Here is a 22,387-nt window from a genome sequence, read left to right on the forward strand (position 1 = left end):
GGGAGAGGTTGCGCTGCGCAACCCAAACTTTTGGGATTTAAAAAAAAAAATATTTGAAGTCACCAATGATGAGTTCCACAGTGATGCACCAAAGGTAGCTGCTATGGATCTTTTTCGGATTGGAGATGAGTCAGATGCTTTTTTCGAAGGCTTGGCCAAGGATGTGCAGTATGCACAAATATTTAATGCAGTGTTTAATTACCAATGTTAAAGAGTTTATATTTTTAGACTGAAATATGTGTTAACATTATTATTAAAATGTTGTGGCATCATTGAGCATTTATTTTAGTCGGTTGAGGAATTTTGTTCTGACAATTACAGGGACCAGGACAAGCGTGTCCGGAGATTATATTACCGCTACATCAGCACATGCACAATGATTATTATTAATAATTGTTGTATGGACAGTTTTTTGAAAAACAATACAAGTAAAAACCTAACAAAAATATCAATAGAGATTATTGCTAATATCCTGAGCATATGGGTAGCGGCAAATTGGTGATGCACATTGTACATTGGTAGAACGGTTTTCCTGTTTTGTTTTTTTTTTTTTTAGGTCAACTTCGGGGGTGCGCATTGTACACTGGTAGAAGGGTTTTTCTGATGTTTTTTTAGGTCAACTTTGGGGGTCCACATTGTGCATTGCTAGAAGGTTTTTCCTGATTTTATTTAGGTCAACTTTGGAGTTGCGCACTGTACATTGGTAGAAGGGTTTTCGAGATTTTTTTTTTTTTTTTGGGTCAACTTTAGGGGTGCGCATTGTACATTAGTAGAAGGGTTTTCCTAAATTTTAGGTCAACTTTGGGGGTGCTCATCGTACATTGGTAGAAGGGTTTTTCTGTTTTTTTTTTTTTTTTTTTTTTTTTTTTTAGATCAACTTTGGGGGTGCGCATTGTACATTGCTAGAAGGGTTTTCCGGATTTATTTTTTTTAGGTCAACTTTGGGGGTACACATTTTGCTTCAGGACACATTATATTCGAGAATTTACGATATTCTCGCAATGTTAGACACTTTCATCTAATCCTAACCTTAAAAAGGCCTGCGTCAAACTGTTGCGTTTTAGGGATCATTTGGATCTTGATATAGTTGATACATCCTCCCGGCTACTTGATCTCTTCTATTGAGTTGTGATCTTGAGATCGACTGTTGGTTTTCCACTTAATGTAGACATTTATTGCTCAATGCATGTTGAAACGAACTTCCTTCCACCGGCCATCGGAAATGCGGCGCATCAGTCAAAGCTCAGGCTTTAATGACATCATAGCGGAAGGGGAGTTGCGTCATCCAATCGTTCTCCAACCGCCAACACCCTTAATGGGCTCGGCTCCCCTCGACGGTGATTCTGCGAGAACTGTGAACTCGCGGTCCCCACAATCCCTCGCAGGCGACATGCCAACAAAAATAGCGACAACGAGCAATAATAAGGTAACAATCGGAATAAAAGTGGTGGGAACGAGTTATTTGAAGAAAGAACATGGCAGCAGCTCCGTTTACAAGCAAATCCAAATTCAAAAATACAAAAACCAAAACATGAAAGTGATCTGGCTTGATGCCAGAGAGCGCAACGCAGGAAAGACTGAATCACATTTTAAATGAAAGGAGACAAGACATTTGAATGCCCTTGAGTGGTAGTTGTCTTTCTGAATGTTTTTCTTTCTTTTCACATTTTTATTCTCCAATATTGCACTGCTTCGGTGGGCACGGGGAATAAAAAAACATGAACAAAAACCAAACACCTGAGCCACATTTAACACATCACCTTCGGCGTGACATGCTAACAAAGCAACGAAGGATAAAAAATGTTTTCCTTAATTACTTCTTGGCATGCGGCCTTGGTTGGTTCATTTTGTCTGACAGGAGACCGAGGGCTAGCGGAGCATCGTTCTGGACGGTGCGCTATTGCTAGTCCGACCTACGGAACAGACGCTATGTAGCAAATTCAACGGAATTTAGGACGTTTGAGCAGTCACGTCGTTGTTCTTCCCCTGTTCTCCCAAAACATGGCTCATTGAAGACAACATTTTGTCTGGGGGATCAGTCCAGGATGTACCCCGCCTCTTTTCCTAAAATCAGCTGGATTCAAGCTAGCAGGCTAGCTGGAGTCCTAGACCCTAATGGGGACCTAAGATCTAAAAAAAAAAAAAAAAAACAATCATCACTATAGAAAATGCTCTGACAAAAATCAGTTGTTTTAATTGGTCTTGTGGCCAGATTGTAGGTACGCCTATGAAGCGATTGAAAACCATTTCGCGGGGTCTTCCGTGATGCTGTAAAACGACGAAGATGGCGCAAGAAATCCCGCGGCTACCCTGGAAATGCCAGACTTGGATAAAAGCCCAGCGACTCTGGCGTTTATACCGCCTGACAGACGGTAAGGAACAGATGAAGACGTGCGCCATCTGGGACGATAATGAGGCTAGGTAAGAAAATGACAAATGTTTCTTTCATTAATAAGCATGCGCTACACGATATCTTAACAAAATGAGGAAAGCTTCATATAACGTAACCATTTAGCCTGGATCTGATAAGAGGCTAACAGTGTCTTTTTCGTCGCAAATTAACCTTGTTGAATGCTGAGGGACATGTAATACATGTTTTTTTGAGCCGAGACAATCTAACGAGGTCACGTAATACAAGATTTGTATCAAAATATGTGATAGGGAGTCCTCGGTCTACGACACGTCTCTGTTCCTACACTAGCGACACAACTCGTATTTCGTCGGATTTCATCGTGAAAGTCGAAACTTCCGATGACCGCTGGGATTGGGTTCGGCATTCCCGCTCAGAAAAATGGATGAGTGGGAAAAAAAAAAAATCAGAAAAAAAAAGATCGTAACATTTTTCTAGGATGCCGTTTGTTTTTACCGCAGAACAGTTCTGACAAATTAAACAATTTGCAAAACAACTCATTTGCATCCTTTGTTTACGTGAAAAGGAAATGAATTATTGTTGTACTTTCCCCCAATAAATGTTTTTTATTTTATTTCTTTAATGAAATTGTAGCATAAAAAAAAAGAGGTGGGGGGTGCGAATCACTAGCATTGCCCTTTTCTTAAAGGGAAAATATTCAAGTGATTTTTATGGTTGGTATTTTGTCCCCTTTTCATCCCAAATGTGAATCAAACCCTTCCATCCAGCCATTTTCTGAGCCACTTATCCTCACGAGGGTGGCAGGAGTGCCGTGCCCTATGCCAGCTATCATCGTGCAGGAAGCGGGGCACACCCTGAACTGGTTGCTAGCCAGTCGCAGGCCACATGGAGACAAAAAGCAGTCGCGCTCACAATCACACCTATGGGCAATTTAGAGTGTCCAATTATGGTAGAAAACCCACGTAGGCACGGGGAGAAGTTGCAAACTCCACGCAGGCTGGCCAGGATTTGAAACCCGGTCCTCAGAACTGTGAGGCCGATGCTCTCACCAGTCGCGCCACCATGCCTCCTAAACCAAGCACTAAAACTGTATTTACTGTAAATCCGAGAGTCTTCCTAATGTTTTAACACCCGTGAATAATCCCCCAAGGAGTGGCTATCGAAATGAGGTTCTTCTCGCCACACCGAAGACTCATTTCTTCTCATCAGGCCGAGGTGAAAGGTCTTATTTTGTCATTACGTGTCCCCCCCCCTCCCCCCCCAAAAAAGGTTTTGTGTCCTCTGCGGTTTATCGCTTAACAGGGCTTAAGTGAGGGGCCGACGCGCGAGCCAAAAGCATAATTAAATGAGAATAATTATTGCTTTTGCGGTAGAAATTACATTAGTAGAGAGTGATTTCAGACTGGAGTGGGAACTTTGTTAAAGTCAACTTCTTTTCGGGTTAAAATACTCGACTGGGGACACTTTGTCATTCGCCTTGTGCCTGAACCCAAACACTGACAGAAAAGGGAGGGGGGGGGGGAAACCTCATTTTTCTGGAAATACATAAATATGTATTAAACCTTTATTCCTTACTGTCTCTTCTCTTTGGAAAGAAAAAAAAATAGGTCTTAATATTTGATGTTCTTGGTGTCGCCCGTGTGCATTCATCTATGAAACCTTTTTTCATATTTCTAACGGGGGTACAACTGCAAATTAATTTATCCTGGAGAGTCACGTGAGAAAAGTCAGTTTTTCAGATTTTAATAAATCCGACTATAAAATCCGAAATCCAATTTTATGATCGCCGTTCGGATGACTATTCCGGATGAACGACAATCCGTTCAAATTTAAGTTTCGCGTCGGACTGAGAACTGCTTCCTTATCGTTTGTTAATAAGTAGTGCGATTAAAAATACAGATGTTTTCCACTCGTGTGGTGAATCATTGCAAATAACAACCGTGATTATAATAATGATTAAAAAAAAAAAAAATTAATGAGTTTCAATTTTGCTGTGATCGTGCAACCCTACTAAGCGAAGCTATTGAAGTCGTTGTTATAGATAAGGAAAAACATTTTTCATCATTAGGCTCGCGAGTGATGTGGACCGTAACCCAGCTTTGCGTACACAGCATATTAATTATTTTCGAACCATCAACCTTCATTTTCGAAGCCTTTACGGACGAGCGACCGGCGCTTAACGCGTCATTTGCGTGATTGCCCAGTTGATCGGTTCAGGTGTGCACCCCGCCCCTCGCCAAAGTGTCAACGGGAAAGTCTTCATGGATTACGTTTGATCGATATTAACGTTGACTGGAATGCTAAAGAGTGCCCCCCCCCCAAAAAAAAAAAAAAATAAATCAAGGTCAGCTCGACTTTGGGGTTATCGAAAGACGCCGAGCCGCTGTTTTCGTTCCTTTTTCGGCAAACGGGGCAAGGCGCGACCTCAATTAAGATGGCGATCTTCACAAGGAGTGAAATCCACTGTCAGAAAAGTGTCAATGCAAATGCAGACCAGATGGCTGCGGTCGACGGCGATGAAAAATAAAGGGCGAGAGCTTTTGCTTTAGCTTCACCAAAGGCGGTGTACAGTTTCGGTTGTCTGCTTCTGTTTGTGTAGACTCGCGAGATATCATAGTCGTGCAAAGTCGCTCATAGGAACAATCCAGGACTGAGATTGGGATTCCTTTGTATATATATATATATTTTAGTCCCTTTATGTACAGAATATGTGTGCATGAATGTGAGGGGCGGAGGAGGAAGAGTGAGGCTACAGGGAGAAGCGATGGCGAAGGTGGAGAACTTCAAATACTTGGGCTCAACAATACAGAGCAATGGAGAATGTGGTTAGGAAGTGAAGAAACGGGTCCAAGCGGGGTGGAACGTTGGCAGGAGGTGTCTGGTGTTCTATGTGACGGAAGAGTCTCCGTAAGGATGAAGGGCAAAGTCTTATAAAACAGTGGTGAGGCCGGTCGTGATCTACGGATTAGAGACGGTGGCGCTGAAGAGACAACAGGATGCAGAACTGGAGGTGACAGAAATGAAGATGCTGAGGTTCTCGCTTGGATATGATTAGAAATGAGCTCATCAGAGGGACAGCCAACGTTGGATGTTTTGGAGACAAGGTTCGAGAGAGCAGACTTTGATGTCCAGAGGCGAGAGAGTGAGGAAATTGGTAGGAAGATGGTAAGGATGGAGGTACCAGGGAAGAGAGGGGAGAGGGAGACCAAAGAAAAGGTTGATGGATGTGGTGAGGGAGGACATGAAGACTTGTGGGTGTTAAAGAGGAAGATGCACGAGATAGGCTTCGATGGCAAAATTTGACACACTGTGGTGACCCCTAACGGGACAAGCCGAAAGGAAAAGAAGAAGAAGAAGATGAGATTAAATCGTTACATAATCCAAAGAATGTGGTATTTCTTCTTTTTATGAAAGTGAACATCAATACTTCAGTAGTTGATGTTGTCACAGGCGGGCCCAACCTGTCATGTGGCATCAGAGAAGCTCCTAGTGCAGTACTCCGGGACGAGTGCAGAGCGCTTCAGCGACAGCAGAGACACCGGGAAGTTGCGCCGTGGTATCCAGACCATCACGGACTACAAGCCCCCCCCCTCACGCCTCCCAAACTTGTGACAACTCCTTTTCTCCGCTAGATCAGTTCAATGACTTCTTTGCTCGCTTTGAAGCAGACAACACACCAGCACAGAAGATCCCTCCGCCTCCCAGCACAGACGGGCCGCCGCCGCTGTCTTCGGGCAGCGTGCAGAGATCACTCGGAAGGACCAGCGCGAGAAAAACCTCCGGACCGGATGACATTACTGGCTGCGCCCCGAGAGACTGATGAGCTCACAGATGTCCTCACTGACATCTTCACAGAACCAAGCCTTGTCCCGACCTGCCTCAAAGCTACCGCCATCATCCTGATCCCAAAGAAGCCATCTTACCGTCCGGTTGCACTCGCTCTCATCATGATAAAGTGGTTCAAGTGGTTAGTCTTGGAGCACATCAAATCCTCCTTCGGCCCCCATGCTGAACCAGTTTGCATCTGGATCCAACTGCTCGACCTCCACTCAGCCCTCACCCACCTGTTTTATTTTTCGGCAAGTGTAACAGCGATAGTTTTCCGTCTATCTTCAGGAACGTGTGACCCCAATAGTTTTTCTTTTAAGGAAAGTGCAACATAAACAGTTCTTTCAAGAATGTGCAACATCTACAGTTTGTCTTCTTTTTAAGACATGAGACCTAGCGTAATTTCCCGCTTATAAGCCGTGACTTTTTTCACACGCTTTCAACCCTGCGGTTTATGCGGCGATGCGGCTAATTTGTGCATTTTTTTTCTAATGGCCTGAAGGGGGCGCTTGAGCGGAAAAGGTAAGAGTGAAACCGGTGGAATATATGTACCGAGGAAGTGGCTTTTACCGGTCTGGCCCTGTTAGCGCTCAGCTAGTGTGTTGCTGCCGTGTCTCAGTAATTTTTACCAGGATGTTTTTTTTTTAACCGGCCCTATTAGCGCGGCGCTAGCGTTAGCATCACCGCGACGCTAGCGTTAGTGTGGTGGTAGCGTTAGCATTAGCACAGCGGTGCTAGCATTAGTGCGGCAGTGCTAGCGTTAAACTGTGTATTGTCTTTCTTTGTAAATATCTCGTGTTTCAATGTGGGCACGAGCGGCTTTTACACAGCTACAGCGTATGTATGTACAAATGGTATTTCCTTTACAAATGTACTGGCTGAGGATTCTGTAGGCCGGGAATTACGGTACTTAAGTCTCGTACAGCTCTATCTGTCTGCCTTTTGTTCCGACTGTAATACAAACCCAACCATATCCAGTCGACTGTTTGCATCTATCCGAAAAACACGTTAATGTGCTGTACTTTTCGGCGATTATCGTGAGAAATTCGTCAACCCTTTCAACCCTGCGGTTTTTGCGGTGACGCGGCTAATATGTGCATTTTTTTCTGACGCCCGGAAGGGGGCACTCATGGCGAAAGAATGAGACCCGTGGAATATATGTGCCGAGGAAGTGACTTTAATCGACCCGGTTAGCCCTGCGATAGCGTTAGCACTGTGCTAGCGTTAGCGCTGTGCTAGGGGGGTTGCTGCTGTGTTACTGGCATTTCTCAGTGATATTTACTGGTAAGTTTTATATTAACCCGCCCTGTTAGCGTTTGCGCTAGCACGGCGCTGGGGTTATTTTTTAGGGTGGTGCTGGCGTTAGCACTAACGTTAGCGCTATCTGTCTGCCTTTCGTCACGACTGTCACACAAACAAAACCATATCCGGTCGACTGTTTGCAAACTGCCTAAAAAACGTTAATGTCCTGCACTTTTCGGCGACTAGCGGGAGGAATTCGGCAAGTCCTCCGAGGAGTGACTTATTCACTGCCGGCGCCTTGGACAATGCCGTCTGCGGTTACCAGGCAGGCCTTTGCAGCGCGAAAGCAACGGCAACTCCTCCAGATGGCTCCGTATTCTCACCTGGCTCTCCCGCTGCATCTCTCAGCACTCCCACGCCGTGTGCGCGAGGCCGGCCAGGACCCCCCCCCCCCCCTGCCCCCCCGCCTACGCCTCCATCTCTGCGCATCCAAATCAAATTCTCCGCCTCAGCGTCACATTGCGGACCGCACGCGGGACCGAAGGCCACGAGGCCGGTTGTCCCGTTCGAACATTGACTCGTAGAGAGAGAAAAAAAAAAAAAACCTTGTAGACTTTGATTTTATTCCTCATAACATAATAAAATGATGTTTCCTCACTGCGGGAACGGCTGGCCAGTGCGTTGGCCGCGAGAGCCAATGAGCAAACGTTACGTTCGCACAGGAAGTGTGAGACGGTTCCGCTGCCAATTGCGATTTGAGCTCGGAATTGACGGCGAACAGCCTCTCGCTCCCCCGTTGACGTCATGTGTCGCTCACATTTGACAGTTTAGGAAGAAGGGAAAAAAAAAAAAAAAAAAAGCTTCGGCTGTTGGTGGGTGGCTCGTTTGTCAAATTCAAATTTGAACGGAACTTGAGAAAATCATTGGCGTAAATGATGACCAAGAAATGGCCATGTGACTTTTCAATGCATCCTGTTCGCATAAGCGTCCGTTCAATTTCTTGCTGATTGGCGAAACTGGCGTTGACTCAAGGGCAATTTTTTCACCCCTTGCTTTTCAGGGGGTGCTGCGATGATAATTTTGCTGACTCGTGCTCAGGATCTTCTTCGCCGCCTATCCTCACGTTGACATACTTATCTCTTACCTGTTCTGAATGAAGATTTAACATCGCGCACGACTCTTACGAGGAATAGTTCTATAGATCCATCCATCCATTTTCTTAGCCGCTTATCCTCACAAGGGTCACAGGAGTGCTGGAGCCGATCCCAGCTATCAACAGGCAGGAGGCGGGGTACACCCTGAACTGGTCGCCAGCCAATCGCAAGGCACATGGAGACAAACAGCCGCACTCACGATCACACCTAGGGGCAATTTAGAGTGTCCAATTAATGTTGCATCCATCCATCAATTTTCTTTGCCACTTATCCTCATGAGAGTCGCGGGGAGTGCTGGAGCGGATCCCAGCTGTCATTGGGCAGGAGATGGGGTACACCCTGAAGTGGTTGCCAGCCAATCGCAGGGCACATGGCGCTAGAAAACAGTCGCGCTCACAGTCACACCTAGGGGCAATTTAGAGTGTCCAATTCATGTTGTATACATCCATCAATTTTCTTTGCCGCTTATCCTCATGAGGGTCGCGGCGAGTGCTGGAGCCGATCCCGGCTGTCAACGGGCAGGAGGCGGGGTACACCCTGAACTGGTCGCCAGCCAATCGCAGGGCACGTGGAGACAAACAGCCGCACTGACAATTACACCTACGGGCAATTTAGAGTGTCCAATCAATGTTGCATGTTTTGGGGATGTGGGAGGAAACCGGAGTGGCCAGAGGAAACCCACACAGGCACGGGGAGAACATGCAAATTCCGCACAGGATTGAACCCGGGTCCTCAGAACTGTGAGGCCAACGCTTTATCAGCTGAGCCGCCGCTGCAATAATATTAATTTTCAAACGGATCAACCCGCTTTCCAAACTTTGGAATTTTCAGACATGTTGAGGTCCCCAAAAGAATTGATCCAATTCTCCGAAGAAAGCCATTTAGCATTTGTTTCATAATGGGGAAAAAAAAATAAAAATCAATGCAAAATATGCAAACTTCTTTGGTTTGTTTTTGTATAGTATGTACAAAAGGCTCCATTTAGGTTGTCAGCTGTCCTCACGTTGCGCCGCTCAAATATTGGAACTCGTTTCACAAGTCGAGACAACAAAGACACACACACAAAAAAAAATGCTCGCCGTTTGTTACTTTTAATTAAGTTGCATTTGGCGTTCTATGCGTCCCGCTTTGTGTCCCTTTGAATGTTTTTGCCATTCGTTCCGTGCAGACGGCTTCGCCTTTGGGTGGGAAATGCACCGCGTAAACTAAAAGCGCCTTTTTTTTTTCAGTCCCTTGTGTGCCTAAATGACTCATTGCATCAAATGAAATGTTTTTATTTTTTTTTTTTATACGGTGCATAAAATGCGGTGCGTTTGGCTCCTCGCTGATTTGAACATAACATATGAGCGACGCTGACTAATGACAACGGAATCCATTTAGGTTTAACTCATTTTCAGTCCAGGGGGCCGACTCAGCGTGATAGTTGGCCTCGGGGGGCGGGGGGGGGGGGGGGGGGGGGGGAGGCTTGTAAATGGGGAAAGTGTTTGAAATGCATGTGATCATCATCACATGATCGCGAGACGGCATATTTCTCGTGTCGGTATGCGTTAGCGACAAATTGTGCTGAATGGAGACGTTTAACGTGTGGACTCCGGGGCGGGTTGTTTTCACCTGACGTCACCCGGCGGCCATTTTCGATCCCGAGGTGGATGACGTTATGTTTCTACCTGCATTTATTGAGGACGCGACCCACGGCGCATCAACCCCAGACCGACTAGTAGGCTACGTGGCATACACAGATCACCTGATTCAGGACTGCGTCAGAAAGGTGCAGTCTTGCGCCCTTGATCTTTTACTCTATGTGACAGAAATCACGAAAGACTAGAACTTACCAGTATGCTAACACGGAAAACGAAAGGCGATGGAATATTATTATTTTTTTTAATATCAAGGCGAACTCCATTTATTCAGTTTTTTTTCCCTGTATTATAGTTCACCACAAGCAGAACAAAAATGTTTATTTGTTTCGCCTAGAAATTCTGTCCATAAAAGTTAAGAACAAAATCAGTGACAAAAGGGGCAGCCTTGGGCAGCCAGTCCAACTCTCATTGGAAGCGAGTCCGACTTATTGCCGGGAATGCGGAGCAAGCTATGACACCAGTCATACAGGGATCAGGGGATTCGGTACCCCATAACCTGAAGAACCCCCCCACAGGGAAATGTTTATTATTTGTTTCAAGACAGACAGAAAGACGAAAGAATAAACAAATCCTAGTATTTCACAAAATTCTCAAATCTTTCAAATGACGAACAAAAAAAGGATCTTAACTGTAATGTTGGCCTTCTGAAAATAGTATCGATAAAGCTTGTTAGCTTAGCTCGGCGACATGTCAGCAAGATGGAGGTTGAGACCACGTAGCGTGATAGCGACGCTGGTATCATCAATCGTTCACAGATCCAAGTTTACGTGAAGCGCAGAGCCGCAGAATATCGAAAGTCTTTCGTCGGAAGCGTTGGACGATGTCCCCGCTTTCAAGGCGGACTTGTGGTACCAGTGTAGCGCCGACGAAAAGGAATCGGAGGCGGAGTGTCGAGCACAGAAAGAAACCTCCTTTTAATGGCAGACATCGATAGACTAACACCGGAAGTGTTAGCGAGCGCTGTCTGAACATGTAGCGGCATGTGTCTAAGAAACAGTTCCATGAAAAGGAAATTGGGGTCTTCCGCGACCCAGCAGGTTTAGCATCATTTCCATGTGTTCGAAAGGTTTTCTGTCCCCCACTCCATTGATAGCCAAAAGACGTCGGGCTCACTCTGGCCGTGAAAGCTCGAAAACTTTGAAGAGATGAGTCTCGAGCCCAGCATATTTATCTTGGGCCAGGGGAGATGTGACGAAACTCACCCCCCTGGCCGGCGTTGAGCTCCCGAGGGCTGAGACAACGTGGTAATAGCGCGCGGTATCATCCGAGATCCCGCGAAGGGCGAATTGAGCCTCCGTCTGCGCGAACCACGAAAAACTCCGGCAATTTGAGGATGGCGGTTGCCGTGTTCGTTTCAGTCTCGGAAACGCCGGGACCGACGTCGGGGTCACCAGTGATCACTACCCGATCGCGAGGCTTTGAAGAGCGCGGCGACTCGTAAGAATTGGCGATAGTTGTCCAAAAAAAAAAATAGAAGAAAAGTCAGGAGAAGGCTCTCTGATGGTTGGCAAGTCCTCTCCTGTGTACTTGAGTCCCGAGACGCCTGTGAAACGCAAAAACACAAACAGTAACCGAGAGTATTCCTTAGACTTCCGCACTGGGTTACGTGTCAGGTAGAGAGGTTAAAAACGGTACACATTTACGCTTTCTGCCATCAAATATTTCTGGCACTAAATATAGTTTCCAAATAATGCCTTAAATTTTAACTGGAGAAATCCCAAGGTCCTGATTCCTCACCGTTACAAGAACAGGATACAATGTCGCCAAACGTGGTCGACGCGCAGTTATCATTTCTTTGATGGCCTCGCTAGCGAGTCGAACGCAAAGGATTATCTCGTGCCTTCATTAAAACGAGAGGCGCTTCCCCCACGAGCGCTTCGCATTTGTCCCAACCCTCCTCCATTGATTCTCGTAGATAATTATCTCGGCGACGAGGCCAAGGTCATTCCAGGGGCCTGGAGGAGGAAGCCGGCGCTCCTCCGTGGGCGGTTTTTCCAGCTTCATAAAAGCCGAGCGTCTTTAAATTGATGAATCCTTCATATTTCATGCGTAGCATGTGCGTTCGGCGACAGGCGATGAGTAGTTCATAAAAATGTACAAGTGGCCTAATTCAAAACTCCAAAGTGTCATCTTCCTTCAAGTAGTAGCCTTCCTCTGTCATTTTATAACATGCTGTACAAATCGTCTCTTTTCATAACCTCCATAAAGACCCCGGAGCCTATTCTTGGACCTTCCATAACCACATTTTCAATTAATGTGACAATAATAAAGCTCTTGGGCGCAAGTGCGTTGGAGTTCGTCTTGTACGTCACCTCCAACCGCTCCTGAACTTGTCAATGATGCTTCAAGAACGCGGTGAATTTATCGGAGGATGAATCCTTGCATCAAACCCGGACTCGAAACCGTACCTTGTAATGCAAAACCTTGCTTGAAAACCCCCGTCTGAAATTGCATCGCTAATTTGAAAGTCTAACCTTTTGAGATCATTTGTACACCAGATTTAATTCAGGTTACGTGCGTTGTACCTACAGTTTGCTTTGGCATAAAAGTTAAAACACCCTTGTCCGAAACCCAAACTTGAAACCTTTATTTAAAACCCTAATTTGCAACTCATACTCTTGCTTATTTATGTTGCTTATCATCCCTGGTTTGAGAAGCCACTGTGAAACCTTAACCCTGACTTGTGACCCAAATCTCCGTTTGAAACCTGAACCCAGTCTTCATCCCTCCATTCTCGACCACTTCTCCGGGGGAAGTAGCTTCAGCAGGGATGCCCAGACTTCCATTTCCCCGGTCACTTCTTCCAGCTCTTCCGGAGGGATCCCGAGCCGTTCCCAGGCTAGCCGAGAGACTTAGTCTCTCCAGGGTGTCCTGGGTCGTCCCCGGGGTCTCTTTCCGGTGGGACATGCCCGGAACACCTCACCATCCGGATCAGATGCCCCAGCCACCTCATCTGGCTCCTCAGCCCCTCCCGGTTTACCGAGCTTCTCACCCTATCTCTAAGGGAGAGACCGGACACCCTGCGCAGAAAACTCATTTCGGCCGCTTGTAACCCTGTCTTAAATGCATTTTTTTAAATCCCTACTATAAAATTGTAAACCCAAATTTGAAAGTCTTAAACTTGTTCAAAACCCTATCGAAACGCTAAACCTGACTCCAAACCCTAATTTGAAATGCAATCTAACCTTTCCTTGAAACCCTAACTTGAAAGGTACATTTCCAAACCGTAAACTACATTTGAAACCATAATTAAAAACCCTAGCCATTTTTTTAAAGCCAAACTTTGCTTGAAACCCTATTTTGAAACTCTAACCCTGGCTCAAAACCATAATTTGACACCCGAATCCCGGTAAGAAACGCTTAACCCCTGTCTTGAAACTCTTAAGGCATCCTTTTCAATTTCAATGAGCTCTCCAGATTTTGAACCTGAATTCATTCCCCACTGCAATGATCATGAAAAAAACACAAAAAAAAAAAACAAAGCTCCGGTCACACGCCGCGTCTTCAAAAGTGAAGCGGCGTGTTATCATCGCCCGGTGTCTCGCTTTGTTGGTATCATTTTCGGAGTCGTATTAGAGGCCAATATGAGGGAGCGTCCCGAAACGTCACATCAAAGGCGCCGGAACAAGAGCTGCCCCGTTGTTGTTGTCTGCTACGAATAGTTTTTCTGATGTTTCCTTCAAAGCCTCAAAAACGCCTGCGTGCATGCGTGTGTCTTGAACCCCCTCCCCCCCCCAACCCCCCATATTGAAACCTTAACCTTTCTTTGAAATGCTAACCCACGCTTGAAACCTTCATTTGAAACCCTCACGCCTGAATTGAAACCTCGTTTGAAACCCGAGCTGACTTGAAATCCCACTTTGAAACCCAAACCCTTGCATAGAAACCTTACACCTTGTTTAAAACCCTACTTGAAAACCTCATTTGAAAGCTTCAATAATTGAGTCGCAACCCCTTCAAGGTAGCGTTTCAGTCAGTTGCCCTGTTTTAAAATCGTAATTTGAAAACCTAACGAGGCTTGAAGTCCCGATTTGAAAGCATAATCCTGATTTGGCACCCTTACCCTTCTGTATCAATGTCAACCGGTCATTTTTATGACCCAGGAAGCAAAGCACGCTTGGTTCTTAATTAACGTCTGCAAGTTGATGACGGTGAACTGGAGCGAAACAATAACAGACGCCATGACGACACGTCACACGGTCACGATCTAGATTCAGCAACGGCGCTAATATCCGACCGCCCTCCTCATTACGTTCGTATTTTACCCACAAACATTGCCAAATGTTACTGAACGTCACACATACAGTGAAGTTTATTTGTGTGATACAGCTGCAAATAAGTATTTGAACACCTATCAGCTAGAATTCTGACCCTCAAACACCTGTTAATCCGCCTTTAAAGGTCCACCTCCACTCCATGTATTATCCTGAATCAGATCCACCTGTGTGAGGTCGTGAGCTGCACCTGTCTGAAGTCGTTAGCTCCATGACGACACCTGTCCACCCCATACAATCAGGAAGATTCAAACTTGGAACATGGCCAAGACCAAAGACCTGTCCAAAGACACCAGAGACAAAATTGTACAACTCCACACGGGTGGAAAGGGCTACGGAGAAACTGCCTCGCTCTCCACTGACCTGTCCGGAGACCACAAAAGAGCAGACTGGAGACGCATGGCTGTTCTACGCGTAAAACTGCAGGGTCCAATGGAGCTTTGAGCCGGACAACGGTCCAAACCTCAGGATAGTTACGGCTATTTAAGGCCATGTTCACACCAACATTTTTAATCATATTATTATTTTACATTTTTAAAATTTTTACAACCCGACTACCTGGCGGTTTAAAGGCCCTCTTTATTCTTATAAATAGTCTTTTTTTTAGGGCCATCAACATCCCCAAAAACTAGATTTTCGGTTTTTACAAGTTACAAGTCACATTTTTACAAGTGCGAGCATCCTAGTAAAAACGTACATGAGCCACAACAAAGAAGAGGAGAAAAAAAAAATATGAACTCCCGATAAGAGTTCTGCCATTTAATGTTAAATTGGGTGGACATACAGTGATGAAAATAAGTATTTGAACACCCTTCTATATATTACACAAGTTCTCTCACTTGGAAATCATGGAGGGGTCTGAGATTTTCATCGTCAGTGCATGTCCACTGTGAGAGTGATAATCTAAAAAAAAAAATCCAGAAATCACAGTGTATGATTTTTTTTTTTAATGATTTATTTGTGTGATACAGCTGCAAATAAGTATTTGAACATGTCTATCAGTGAAGATTCTGAGCCTGACCCTCAAAGACCTGTTACTCCACCTTTAAATGTCCTCCTCCACTCCATGGATTATCCTGAATCAGATGCACCTGCGTGAGGTCGTTAGCTGCATAAAGACACCTGTCCACTCCACACAATCAGTAAGTCTGAAACTTGTTACATGGCCAAGACCAAAGAGCTGGCCAAAGACACCAGAGACAAAGTTGTACAACTCCACAGGGCTGGAAAGGGCTACGGAGAAATTGCCAAGCAGCTTGGTGAAAAAAGGTCCACTGTTGGAGCAATCGTGAGAAAATGGAAGAAGCTAAACATGACGGTCAATCTCAATCGGAGTGGAGCCCCCATGCGAGGTATCACCTCGCATGGGGTCTCAGTGATCCTTAGAAAGGTGAGGAATCAGCCCGGGACTACACGACGGGACTTGATCAATGACCTGAAAAGAGCTGGGACCACCGTTTCCAAGGTGACTGTTGATAATCCACGAAGACGTCATGGTTTGAAATCATGCGTGGCACGGAAGGTTCCCTTGCTTAAACCAATACATGTCAAGGTCTGTCTTGAGTTTGCCGATGACCATTTGGATGAGACACAGGAGTCATGAGAGAGAGTTTTGTGGTCAGATGAGACCAAAATAGAACTTTTTGGTCATAATTCCACTAACCGTATTTGGAGGAAGCCAAATGAGTTCCCTCCCAAGAACACCATCCCTACTGTGAAGCACGGGGGTGGTAGCATGACGCTTTGGGGGTGTTTTTCTGCACATGGGACAGGACGACTGCACTGTATGAAGGAGAGGATGACCCCGGCAATGTATTGTGAGATTTTCGGGAACCAGAGCATTGAAGATGGGTCGTGGCCGGGTCTTTCAACATGACAATGACCCGAAGCACACAGGCCAGGAAAACCAAGGAGTGATCAAGGTTCTGGTGTGACCGAGCCAGTCTCCAGACCTAAACCCAATAGAAAATCTTTGGAGGGAGCTGAAACTCCGTGTTTCTCAGCGACAGCGCGGAAACCTGTCTGATCTAGAGAAGATCTGTGTGGAGGAGTGCACCAAAATCCCTCCTGCAGTGTGTGCAATCCTGGTGCACAACTACAGGAAACGTTTGACTTCTGTAATTGCAAACAAAGGCTAATGTACCAAATATTAACATTGTTTTTCTCAGGTGTTCAAATACTTATTTGCAGCTGTATCTCACAAATACATTTTTTCTTTTTAGATTATCTCTCTCACAAAATTTCAGACCCCTCCATGATTTCCAAGTGGGAGAACATGCAACATAGCAGGGTGTTCAAATACTATCACAGTCACAGTCCCCCCTCAAACAAACAACGACAACATGACCAACGCAATCAACCTGCGGCTCCATGTCTGGGGCAGCTTTTTGGCTTTCATCACACTTTAGTGCGTGCGATCTTCAAAGTGAGTCACGGAAAAGTCACCAAAAATGGAAGAGGAAGGTAATTTTGGCCCGAGTTTCAACAGCCTTCCTGTCAACTCGAGGTTTGGGCTGCTGTCTGTTGGCTGGGGTGCGTTCACATCCACTTTATTTATTTGTCAGTCGTGACAATGAAGTGCAGCGGTGCAATGGCGCAAGATTTTTCTCTACATAACAATCTCTGCCCCCCCCCCCCAATTCCATCCCCCGCCATACGCACATCAGAGTGGAACGCTACCTTAAGTTTGAAACCCTAACTCAGTTTGCAGTATATTGTATTTTATATCTGAACTGGCTCGGACTCGTACTTTGAAACGCAAAATCCTATATTGGAATCTTGACCCTTGTTCGAAAAAACCGAATCCAGGCTTGAAACTCGACCTTGCATGAGCCCATAAAACCTTCTCTAAAACCCTAACCCTGTCTTAAAACTCCACTCCATAACCCCAAACCTGTCATGAAATTCAAATTTCTAGAAAACCCATTTGAAACCTTCTCTAAAATCTTAACCCGGTCTTAAAACTACACTCCATGACCCCAAACCTGTCATGAAACTCAAGTTTGGAGAAAACCCATTTGAAACCTTCTCCAAAACCCTAACCCTGTCTTAAAACTACACTCCATGACCCCAAACCTGTCATGAAACACAAGTTTGGAGAAAACCCATTTGAAACCTTCTCCAAAACCCTAACCCTGTCTTAAAACTACACTCCAAGACCTGAAATTTGTCATGAAACTCAAATTTGGAGAAAACACATTTGAAACATTGACTTAAAACCCTACCTTAAGTACACACGCTGCTTTGAACCCCTTCCCCTCCCCAACTCAAAACCCTAACCATGACTTGAAACCCTATTTTTAAGACCTAAACCCAGTTTTCAACACCTAGTTCTGTCCTTTGGTTCGAACCCTCGCCAAAACCCAATTTTGAAACCCTGAATCCCAACCCTAGCCAGTCTTTGAAACCTGCCCCTTGTTAGAAACCCCCACCCTGGCTTGAAACCTGAATGTAAATCCCTCACCCTGACTTCAAACCAGACTTTGAAACGGTAAACCTGGTTGGAATACCTGGTCTGGTTCCAGGACTATATGTTCCTGTCGTTCTGCGTTGTTCTGCAGTATCGTATGTGTAACTGAGGCAATTCGCAGTTTCTCTCAAGCTAGAAACTTTATTCATGACGTATCCACAGCAGTGACATCCTGCAACTGAACGAGAATCCATCCGTCCATTTTCTTAGCCGCTTATCCTCACAAGGGCCGCAGGGAGTGGTGGAGCTGTCAATGGGCAAGAGACGGGGTACACCTTGAACAGGTCCCCAGTTAATCACAGGGCACATCGAGACGCACAACCGCACTCACAATCACACCTCGGGGCAATTTCCATCTATCCATCCATCCATCCATTTTCTTTGCTGCTTATCCTCACAAGGCTCACGGGGAGTGAAGGAGCCTTTCCCAGCTGTCAACAGGCAGGAGGTGGGGTACACCTAGAACTGGTTGCCAGTTCCCACCGTGCCGCCATCCCAAAAACATGCAACATTAATTGGACACTTTAAATTGCCGTAATCACAATCACACCTCGGGACAATTTAGACACAGCCGCATGAGGCACATACAAATTTTAATACAAAGTAGATATAATGTAGGCTGCATCGATATGTGTTGAAATTATTAGAAGGGGGAAACACCGAAATTTGTATATTCTGTGCTATAAAGCAAGATTCTGTTATATTGTATCAAAATACACGATTTAAAGCAACCTAAAGAATAAAATATGGTGCAAATTTGAAAGAAAAAAAAAGAACCTGTTATAATGAATTCATCACCTTTTGCTTGTAGCAACGTACAGTAAATAATCCCAAAAATGCCAAAAAAAAAATAAGAATTCACTCCTCAACATAACATCTAAAAGATCTGTAAAAATATATGAATTTTGTTGGAAAAAAAATACACCTACATTTAAATCCAAATAAAAGTAATGAAAGTACAAAAATTGATATACTGTATACATTAATTCACGTGAAGGAAAGAGGCTAGGATAACAGTCGTCCATCCATCCATTTTCTTCACCTCTTATCCTCACGAGAGTTGCGGGGAGTGCTGGAGCCTATCCCAGATATCAACGGGCAGGAGGCAGGCTACACCCTGAACCGGAATACCTGGAGAAAACCCACGCAGGCACGAGGAGAACACGCAAACTCCACACAGGCGGGGTCCGGGATTGACGCCAACGCTTTACCAGCTTATCCGCCGTTGCATCCTGAACGAGAATCATCTTTATCATTTCTCTCAGGTAGTTGGAGTCCCTCGAGTACAATACTGAAAAAGACAGTATAAAAATATGTATGTATACATTTCAGGACATGCTGTCGACATGAGGGTGCAAAGTATAATATTTTACGATTGCATTTATGGATGAAATTGAATCCGTTTGTAAAAACGGTGCATCGTTACAGAGCTGCAAAGTTAAATCCGTTAACAATGGCGGCACGGAGATGCGCAAATCGGCAAAGCGTCACCAGGAAATTGCAACCGTTTCGGAAGTGAATGGCGGGGCGCGGTGCGGTGCGGGGGGGGGGGGGGGGGGTGGTTGTCGGTTTGTCTTGCCGGAGTTTAAAGGCGCGTTCGTGAGGCGGCCACATCAAGCGCTCGTCAATGAGCAAAGCGGCCATTACACGTGATAAGAAGCAGGGCGGGGGTACATGGAGCGTGATTAACACGCGGCGGACGTCTTTGTCGCAATTGTCAGCTAGCCCCCCTCCACCCCCCCCCCACCTCCCCGCGGCCCGCCGAGACCCTACGCAAGGAAAAAAAAAAAAGTGCAGGAGCCGCCTGGTAGCTAGGCAACCCCTGGAGAGGAGCTCTGGAAGACCTTGAGATGAAGGGAAACAGTTTTTTTTTTTTTTCTTCATGTATTTGTCTCGATTCTTGGACGTCTGTTGAAAGAAGAGCAAGTCTACGCTATTTTTTCAAATGTATATATATATATATATATATATATACAAAACTGCACCGATACCACGTTTTTTCCCGATCAAGTAAATTCCCCTTAGCCACGATTGTGAGCTTCTACGTGCCCTGCAATCTGCTGGCAACCGCCGCTCCAGCTCTCAAACCTTGTGAGGATAAGCAGCTCTGAAATTGGATAGATGGAAGTACAAGTACTTACATTCGACACTCGCCGATACCAAGTACCGATACCGGATCATGGAATGCAGGCCTCAGCAACCTTTTTGAGGCCGATCGTATGAAAAGGCTACGTGACCTGTTTGCGGCAAATTTCAGACTTGATTACACGCACATAAAATATTTATTATTTATTTATTATTTATTGTGGTAAATGAAATTGCGGGTATTTTCAAATTTTAATTCACGTAAGCAAGTCAGATTCAGAATTTAAAGCACAAATAATCGTAACAATTTATGGCCTATGGTATTTTTTTTAGAACATACCTCGCGGGTGCCAATTGTTGAAATTCGAGTTAAGTCGCTACTGTAGGAACGGATCTCAGTCATAGAAAAATGGTTGTAAAAGCTCAACGTTATCATTTATGACATGACAATTTGAAATTTTGGGACGGATTTGAACAAAAATCGTGGAAGTTTATACACAGGCCACAAAAAAATCATGCGGCGAGCCGGATCTGGCCCGCTGGCCTCGAGTTAGACACCTGTGCCCTCAACCTTAAAGCATAAAACCCAAACTTGGATTTAACCCTTTCCGTGCAGGGGTTGCAAATTTGCAAAAGGTTTAATATAATTGAAAATCTCAAGTACAGACTATCATTTTCGGAAAGTATCCAATTTTTCTCTGCAGAATTTTATTTGGTCCAGAGAGGGTAAATTAGAGTACCCAATTTGAAGCCCAAACCCTTGCTTGAACCCCCTAATTTAATACCCTGATCCTCCAATCAAACCCTACCGAATCAGGTCTGAAAGCTTTACTTTAAAGGTCAGGTGTCATGAAATGGATCATTTTTGGTATATTATTAATGAAAAACCACAGCCAATATGGTCCCATGCGTTTTTTCACCACAAAACATGATTTTGACGTATACGGCTTTTTGTAACTCCCGCCATGAAAATCCTCTCGAGGGATTTGTTTTCGAGAAGAAGCAGGAAGTGACGTACAGGACAGAGGCGCCCCCTAGTGGACTCGTTTGTTTCCATTAGTTTTACCTCCGGGAAGGTAGCTCGTTGTTCTTTCGTGTTAGCCAAAATGTCGGCTCGTTGTATTGCTGGATATTGTTCGAACACTCGGGAGGATGGATTTACCCTTCATCAGTTTGCAAGAGACCCGGTTCGTCGTGAAAAATGGATTGCACGGGTGCAAAGGACGAGAGGTTCGTGGGTTCCAAATAACGGGTGGGCAGTAATGCGCCCCAGCTCGACGGTGTTCAACAAGTACTGCGGCGGCTTTGAACATACCCCTAAAAGCAGCATGGCTCGGCTCTACCTCCTCCTTATATGCCAGACCGCGCAGAAAATCAGCCACACTGGCTGAGGCGCCGGGTGCGAAGGCTGCGTGTCGGGCTTTGGGGACGGCGGCGGCTCTGAAAAACCCGGCCGAGAATGCGTCACTCAGCCGCGTACACGCATAAAGCGCCCCGGCTCGACTGTGTTGCTCAGTACTGCGCCGTCTGTGAACACCCCCCCTAAAGCAGGATGGCTCATCTCCGCCGCGGAAGTGGATCGGACGGGGATGCGGTTTGGCCGTGATCCGCATATCATCTAAATATGGCTCGAAACAATAGTGTAATATTGTCGTGTGGTGTTCTCCTTTTCGAAAAGAGCTTCCGTGTCAGACGGGGCGCATTTGTCTCCCATAGTTCGGGTGCCGCGGCGTGTTTTCATTGGCGAATGTCCGGGTGACGTCACGGACGGAGGACGCAGCCAATATGGCGACCACTCGGATATCGTAGAATGACAATTCCGCAACGTTCCGCATGGATGACGCTGCTCTCCGCTCACATTTATTTTTTTCGTATGGACGTTGAAGTGAATAATGTTATGTGTATTTTTCATAACAATATCTATTTTAGAATGTTTATAGGGATGACACCGCGAGCCCGTATTTGAAACTCCGAGCCGGTGATTTTGAAACCAATTCGTGTTCGAAGCCCAACGGTTCGTAAACATTCAAACGCAGATCAATTTAAGGCGAGGAGATGAAAGATCAGGTTGAAAAAAAAAAAAAAAAACGGGAGTAGTGACACAAAAAGTGGAAGTAGAACCGGGTGTGAGTGGGAAAACCGCAGACGGGAACAGGTAGCGGCGTGTGTGGGTGATGTTCATCCAGCTGTGAGAACGACAGCCGCGGAATATTTTCCGTAACATCAGGAGCGCACGACGAGGTGCGCTTGTCGCCTCGTCTTCCTTTTCCTTCCAAACGAGCCCGTTCGTTTTTTTTTTCCCCCCCTTTTCATTCCGAGACAAT

Source organism: Syngnathoides biaculeatus, chromosome 11 (genome assembly GCF_019802595.1).
Source record: "Syngnathoides biaculeatus isolate LvHL_M chromosome 11, ASM1980259v1, whole genome shotgun sequence".
Taxonomy (NCBI): domain Eukaryota; kingdom Metazoa; phylum Chordata; class Actinopteri; order Syngnathiformes; family Syngnathidae; genus Syngnathoides; species Syngnathoides biaculeatus.